The following is an 8,732-nucleotide window of genomic DNA, read 5'->3' as shown; positions in this document are numbered from 1 at the left end:
TACAGTACCTACAGTAACATATTGAACAACATTGCTTCTGAATGTGCATGTTTAGAAAGTAAAGAATAATCACTTCAAAGCCTTCAAAAGCCATGTTCTTCTAGCATACTTAACTCCCTAAAGCAACTTGCAATTATTCATTTACTAGATCACCTTCCTTAGAGAAAACAAAAAATCAAATCTTCACAGTAAACAGCTTTAAATCTTGTCAAATCACAAATGGGTCAGACATGAGCTGTGTGTTAATACACATATGCACAGGAAAGAAGGGAAGAACGAAAGGCTGGATTCGAAGGGAACTGGCTCTGAATTATTTTTAAAGATTTACGGTCCATGAAGACACCATGTGGAGTGATGCAGAATAACAGGCTAAGAAGTAAAGTACAATCAAAACTAGAGTTAGAGTGGGCTTTTTTTGACATGTCTGAGGTCACTTCGACCCAGAAATAAACAGTCTATACTTTGAAGGAAGTGAGAAACAACCAAATAGTACAGGCACAGGAGAAGAGAGAGTTATGAAATTGTATGGGTATTGTACTGCAGTATTGCAGTTAAAATAATATATCCTTGCCTGGTCCTTTCTTTGAATGCCTGGATACACATTTGCAGCCTAATAGCTGCACACTATTTTGGTAACTGTTGGATGTGGACTTTCTCAACCAACCACAGCATTTTAGGTTGTATTTCATATTTTAATTCCACTTCAGTTTTATTACAACTTATGTAATTTATTTGAATCTGATTTTGAGAATGGCTGCTTAAGATATGAACAATTGTCTCCTATGAAGTCCAGAGCATGAAGTAAATAACCCTGAAAGGAAACATGCCCCACCTTTTTAACAAAGATTGACAGAAATTATCTGCTTTGAATCTTTATGTTGTTAAATGAATCAACAAAAACCAGAAATAGTTATAGAAATCTCCACAAAGCTTTTCTCCAGTCAATAACCACAGCATTATGTTTGTTCAAAATAATGAAAATTTTGCAAAATATGATTACAAATAAGAACTGAGCTATCATCAGAGATCCCATAATGTGGCTATTCATTAATTCCATTGTCATTAAACACACTTTAAACCACAATATTAAAATCTGAATGAGGAGCAAGCAACTCTTCTTGTTAAGTGCAGGAAGTTGCAAAGAATCTCACAGCAACAGACCAAAATAAATGGATGCTCCAAGATGCAGACAACATCTAGAGGTTCCCACACAGCCCCTTAGAAGCTTAGCAGCTCTCCCACTCCTATTTGCAGGGAGAATCAGGATGATAGATACATAGGATCAGGTACAGAATAAAAAACATACAATAAAATTTAAAAATACAATAAAAGAGACAGGAAGAAGAATATTTTTTTTACAGATCTTCCAAATCTGTATCTCATGGAAATGAAGCATATAAAGAACAGAATTTGTAGCCTATAATGTGAAAGTACTAAATCAGACTTCTGAAAGACTGTTTTCTCTTACTTAAAGAAAAAATGTCAGCCTAGAAGTTAAATATACAAAATTTTTAAACCCAAACTGGAAAAACAGTAGCCAAATAGGAAAATACTGAAAAACGCAGCTGCAGAAGAATGAACAGATAAAAATAAAGCCAGGTTTTAAATTGTAAAAATAGAACCTATTACCTCCTTACCATTTAGTAAAGTGGCAAAATGTAGATGTCATAGCCTAAATTCACAGGAAAAAGTAAAGGTTTAAAAACTCATCAAATCCAAACTCCTTGAAGAATTACCTGTGTTTTGCAGGGGGGGAGGTTTGTCCTGACAGACAAACAAAGATAATAAGATGGTATCTAACCAACATGAAAGAGCTGGGGAAACAGGGCAACATTAAGCTACGAAGATGATGCAAGATTAAGCTGCAGGATAGACACAGATGATTCTGCATGTTAAGGTACTGTAGCTTATATTTAGATAAAAGAGGAAAATATCACAGAACTTGTTTGCTTAAGGCATTTCTCCTGATTAACATCAAGAAGCAGGTCTAAAATGAAGAAACCAGGCTGATGCTCTGTGGCTGTAATAATGGTAGACTACTGGTGCTCATTGTGCATAATGACTATTATGATTATTACTAAAAGGCTGTAGGGATTCAGTACTGATCATTGTGAACAAGTATAGCTGGTCCTTAAATTGATTTATTTCACTTTCAGCTTTTTTTCACAGCTGTAATAATTTCATGCAAGCAACAGCAAGCTCAAAGACATTGCAGTCATCATGAATTCTCTTAAAGAGTCAAGCAATGTTGTAATCAGGCTATTTTCAGTAAATATACAGCATTTTTATCAGCAGTGACAAATGCTAAAGGAAAGAGGAAAATAAAGGGTCTGGCAGCAGTATTAATTAAGATGGTGCTATTTTTGTCACATTACTGCCAATTAAAATATTTTCCCTTAAATTTTAAGTACTTGCAATATTTTTACTTTCTCTTTTAACTGTTCTCTTTTATATCATATCATACTATGCTATTTGTCTCAGTAACATCCTGCAGAGGTGAACTCAACTGTGCAGTTAATCTGAGCTGATACAGACATTTGTTTACTTGGTCCACATGCACAAAAACTGCACATGTCCCAAAACATTCCTATTTTTCCAACAGTGTTAGATTGGTCAAAAAAAAAAATCCCCTGTATTATCTTTACCTACACATTTTGACACAGCAGCTGCATTTTAAATGCTGCTTTATAGTATCTTTAATTGTACTGAGGAATGCAAGAAATGCATGCTGGGTATTTTGTCTTTCTCAATCTTGTTAATTAGAAAGCTTTGCCATGAGATAGCTCTGCTCTCATTGACTCCGCTGGGGGGAAATCCAAATTTGTGCCACCTCCACAAATTGTACCATACAAGTCTTTTTGAAATGTCTCTTCTCCAGAAATGAATTTTCTCCCACATCCTATATCTTCCCATGTTTGTTCTCTCTTCTTGTACCTACAACTATGTCCTTTTTGGTGTGGAATGGGAAAGTCAGTTTAGTAGTCTGGTTACTCTAATTTTTTTTTTAATTGTTTTATGAACCAGTTTTATTTTCAATAGCTTAGTCTCGGTTACTCAATCTTCAGAAAATATATTCTCCCAAGAAATCATACTGAGAAAATAGTTTTGGGCTTTCTGTTGCTTCCAGCTGAGTTTCCTGTGCCTTATAAGGAGAATTCATATTTTCCTAGGCAGAACTTCTTTCAAAGACATGATGGAAAAGGTGATGCCATAAATCTGTGTCAAGCCCAGATGTGCAAGTCTCTGGTTCCTAAAAGTCATCCCAGCTTATTTTGATAAATGCTACTATGGTTTGTTTAGTCAGTTTAAAGTAATGTGTGTATATTTAAAAAAGTCACTCCATGTACATCTGGTAAACGTGATGTATTAACTGTACATAAAAGGCACAGAGGTGAGAGCCAGAGGCTGTGGCTCAAACATTGGTTGAGAATTTTGCTCACAGGTCATAAAAACAGTAACAAGGAGAGTCTCCCTCTATTTGAGCTTGCAGGATTCAAGCTATCAATGTGCATCCCTTTATAAGCATGTGTACCCCCCCACAACAGCTTTGGAACAGCTGAACATAGAACAACATTGCAGATTTCATGACTCTTCTGTTTATCATTATCTCCAAAGAAATGTATCTTTCTTACTACATACAACATTCATAGTTTAGAACTTTTTGCTAACACAGGTGCTTAATGTTGAAAACAGGATTGTGGAGTTTTTTCAGCTAGAATCATAACATTTAATAATAATTTAGAATACATACAATATTCACAGATACACATTTATAGTTCCTTTATTCCTTCGGGCTAATTTTTTTCTATTACTCACATTCCAGGTGTTTTGTTTCCTGTATTTGCACATGCTTAATTTGGCACTCCTCTTCTTGATACCACTCTGGTCTTTTTGGTGTCTTTCTGCCTTTATATTCTTTGCTCCATTGCACTTTTGGACCTCACTAAAACCCAGTGTCTTATGACCTTATCATTTGCTTTTACCATTGTCAACAGTGCATCTTCTTTCAGTACTGTAGGTCATTAAAATTTGCAGCCTTTTTCTAAATTTCCTGCCATACCTTTATTTCCTTTTCCCCTTAATAATATTATATAAAATTGTACTTCACTATCTTTTTAAATATAATTCCTGTTAACAAAATCACTTGTTAATTTTAGTCAGACCCTGGTCCACTCATTCCTCTTTCAAAAATTAAAATAAATAAATAAAGGTATGACTACTTATTTACAAAATACCTTCCAGGAAAAATTATAAATACCATAAACAAGCATCCTCATCCTAATATTCAGAATCTTCTACGTGAAATTAATATAATGTGTTTATTAAGTGTTTGGACAAATATTCAGGCAAACCAATATAGTATCATCAAGTGCTGTCATTCTTAGATGCCTGAATTAAACTGGTTATACACCTTATACAGTATGAAAAACCACTTTTGAAGAGACACAAATAATTTGGGAATAGTTACTTGAAATCAAAATGATCAAAATCTAGGCTTTACTGTGATTAAGTATTTGTGATTACACTAAGGTCAACTATAAATTCTGCCTAAAAGAAGCAATTGGTCTAAGAGTAGAAGGCAACCACTACTATTTTTACAATGCTCATAGTAATATTGTGACACTGAGCCCTGCTATAAACGGGAGCTATGTGGCATGAAATTTTCCTAGGAAAGAAAATGCAGCAGTAAACATCATTAGTCAAGCAAGACTTACACGTCATAAGCAATAGGCAAGAGTCCAGGAAGGCCACAAGGTTAAAATGCTTTGTTTGAGTAATTATAGGATTTGAAGGATTAGGCTGAACCAAAGGATTTAAAGGACATGGAAGGATTAAAGGGAGAAATAAATAAATTAAATTAAAGAGAATGAAGGTATAGACAGCAGCACAAAAAGTGATATTACAGTCACTAATTTTTGAAACAAAAATTGTTAAATAAAATAGATGTAATTGAATGCAACATGATTTTGCTTTATTTGTTTGCTAGCCATTAGCTGAGTCTGCAGAGACAGAGATTCTTTCCAAAATAGCCGTATGTTTCTGAGATTGAAGATCTAGCAGAAAAAGCCCGTGTTTGAGGTGAGATGTCTCAGCCAACTTCTTTGTACCCCAAAATGTATTCCGTGGCTTCTGTGAAAGTGAAATCCCAGAGTACAAACCATAGGTGAGATCACAGCCACGACAGCCTTTTATTGAAATCTGAAAATTCTTGCCATACACACGCAAAAAGAGTTCCAATCTTTACCTTATGCTACCCTGAGTTACAACATTTTACAAAGCCAAGCTTATTAATTTTAAAAACCTACTGCCCTTGCAAGCTGTTAATAGTGAGAATTAATAGTGAGAATTAATTCAGGGTTTGTTTCTTGAATATTGCGGATGAGAAAAATTATTCAAGGGTTATGACGCCCAAGCAATCCATAGCTTATGATGAATAAAATGGGAAATTAACCATGAAAGTAGAGCTTATAACATAAAAGGGCTGGGGTGCTTTTTAGGAACAGTCACTCACAAATGCAAGATAATGGCACTTTCAGCAAAGGCGTGCAGAGAGTACACGAGCTTTGAACACGAGCTTTGGGAACAGCTCTGGGAAACGGCGGCTCCCGGCGCCGGGCCGGGCCCAGGCGGGGCGGCCAGCTCGGGCGCGCCCCCTGCTGGGCGGCGGCGGAAGGCACAGCCCGCCATTCCCGCCGGCCCGGGGCGCCGCGCTGGATGCGGCCAGCGCCCGGAGCACCCGGCCTGAAACTACGGGAACTGTCAGCGAGACAGCTGACAAACTGCCTGACGGCAAACAAAACCAAATCGTGTTAGCAACCCAGGAAATCAGGCACGAAATTCTCCGTACATTTCCTTAAATCGCTTTATTAAGGCCTAGGCGTTCAGTTTCTCTCAAAGTGATCACCCTGGAAGTCTAGTTTTGTTTGACAAACATTAGGCAAAACCCTAAACTGGTGAGCATTGGTTTATTATTTCCATATTTAAATAAAATATCATAGTAACAATAATCTTTAATATAATCACTGTTTTTAATATAACAGTATGAGGACTTTTTTTCTCTCTAAGTACTATTTAACTTGCGTTTCTTGATTCAGACAGAATATTGCTTCGGAAAACTTCAGAAATTCAGACACTAGCCCAATTCACAGATCCTGTAATTACACTTGCCCTTATTTCTAAGATAGGAAATGGATGTAGTGTCCAGAAGTGCTTTGTTACAAATAATCCCAATATAGCACATTGAGTCATAATTCTTTATTCATTAAATCTGCTAACCTATCTCAGATTGCAGAAGCTTTACACATTTGAATAGACCATCCTTTTCATCCTATTTGAGTATTGACACCATATGCCAACAAGAAAAATTATTGGTGGATATTTGCCTTTTGAAGTTCAGCTTTTCTGCATGACAGAAAAATCAAGTTACTCTTCTTACAGGCTGTTGTTATTTTCAGCCAAGAATCATCAGCTGTTTGCTGTCTAAAAAACTAGCTTTCTCTAAAGTGAATATTCCCAGTGAAACAGCATCCCCTGACAGCTCACGCTGGCAAATTTTCCCACACTCCCTTCAGTGTGCTGAGTCCTGGTCATCAAGTTTCTAGAGGGATTTTTAGTCCTCATGCTCATTTGGAGCTGTTTGTGGTGCAGTCATTCTCACACAGTATGTGTTGGGGGGCGAGGGGGGGGTTAATTGTAAAGCTATTCAGCAGTAGCAGGGATGGCTACTGATTTCCCTCATATGGGTCACTGACCAGACACCAGATGGTGGAAATATCCTGTCCTACTAATCTGGCCCAGAGTTGGCAATTCAGAGGTGCAAAGCTTTATCCCATTACCAATTGCCTGAGCCATCCTGTCTCCAACCTGCGGGCTAAAGATTAAACAGTTAATAGTCTTGGAGTAACTACCACCCCCTCAAATCTCCCATCCACTGCACAGCCCTGGCATCTACTGGGCAGATCTGAGAGAAGATCCATAAATGTCAGTGCATTTTATTGACTTTAAATTCTGCCTAAGGAGGAATGAAAAAGAAGCCAGGCTAGTAAAATTACAGCATCAATTCAGATTGTACTACTTATGCAACATCTGGAAGGAAAAGTTTATTGCAGAAAAAATATCAGGAGAAGTAGAAAATCCAAGCAGGCTGTTTGTGAGAAATGCAATCTGGAAATAAATGGAGTAGACATCATAAGAAAAAATATCATTATGTAATTCCCTTTTGCAGGTTTCAGGAAAAGAATCACATTATTGGTATTAACACTACACAGTCAGAACACCTTAATCAGCTCAGAACAGAAGAACCAGTTTTAGCGAATTTATTCATCCTATCATCCCCATTTTCTTTGCCCTCTGCACAAGTACTTTGGTCTGCTGCACATTCAAACTTTTAATTTGTACACAATAGATTTCTGTATTGCATCCACAATTGCTATCAAAAGTTGTGTTTTACACTATAAATTGCAAGAGAAGCTACTTTTACATTTGTGAAGATGACATAAAACACATAATTTAGAGTTCAAGATAACTGCAAAGGAAACAACTTACAGAATTTCTGAGCTTCTCTATATCCAGATGTAATCACTGGAATTCTTTAAAAATGCAAATGAGTTAAGTACCAGTATAAAGGTTGAAAATATGAGAACACGAGAGGAAGGAGCTAGTCAGTTATTTTTAAATGTAAATAAGTGTACATTTCTGTGTTAGACCTGGATATATTTGAATCCATATTCTTTTACTCCTGCAGAAAAACATAACTCAGATTGCATGTCATGATCTTATAAAATCCTGTCCCACTATAATTACCATAATTAGCAGGACATCTAGTTAAGACTCCTTCACCCATCTGGAATACTGGACTGTTCAAATCTGTCAAGCCATGCACAAAGAACTCATTTACAGGGAAGCCATGGAAGTAACTGTAAAAGAGCTGCCCTTGAGAGAGGGGAATGAGTAAGCATAGCTCCTTGCTGCTATCTTAGTGTTCATTCCTCCCTTCATGTTTTGTACAGCTTCACTTAGGGCAGCTGCAGAAATGTGTGCAGTGTGTATACATAAAAGTTCTTGGTCAGCTTTGCTCATGATAACCTGCTTAATCCATTTACAATCATGATGTTTCTAATGTCTAAAATTACTCCATCTTTTGTCCATAGCTGTCCTACCACATCACACTTAGTGTCACAGTAAGTAGTAAAAAGCATTGTTCTAAGGTAGACTACAAAAACTGGAATCTCTCATGTATAATTATTTTCCTTGAAAATATATAATTAGGTCTTGCAAAAAAAAATTAAATATTTAAAAATTTCTCAACTGTTTAATTAAAAAAGCAAAACCAAAAAACCAAAAAAAAACAAACAAAAAACAAAATCAAAATCAAACAAAAAACCCAAACAAAAACATGAAAATGGACATGGAATTGGAAAAGAAATTTTCAAAAGACAGTATTTCCAGTACCTTGCAGTTAATATAAGAAACTCTAATTTTTTTTCTTTAATTTGGAAAAGATAGGAGAAAAAAGTAAGTTAAAGAAAAATAGGCTAAGGAATATATTCAGAAAGGGAACTGTTTTTCAAGGTCCACATACTAATTTAAAACAACTGAAAGTATGCTGAAAGAAAACAGAATCAAAGAAAAATACATAAAAGAAGTGGGAATTTTTAATGGAAATTATTACAGCTGACCCCTAGGATAACCATAATGAACCTGTCAGTATTAGTAGCTAGATGGTCCACAGT

This window comes from Vidua chalybeata, chromosome 6, assembly GCF_026979565.1.
Source record: "Vidua chalybeata isolate OUT-0048 chromosome 6, bVidCha1 merged haplotype, whole genome shotgun sequence".
NCBI classification, from domain to species: domain Eukaryota; kingdom Metazoa; phylum Chordata; class Aves; order Passeriformes; family Viduidae; genus Vidua; species Vidua chalybeata.
Note: the sequence above shows the minus strand (reverse complement) of the source record.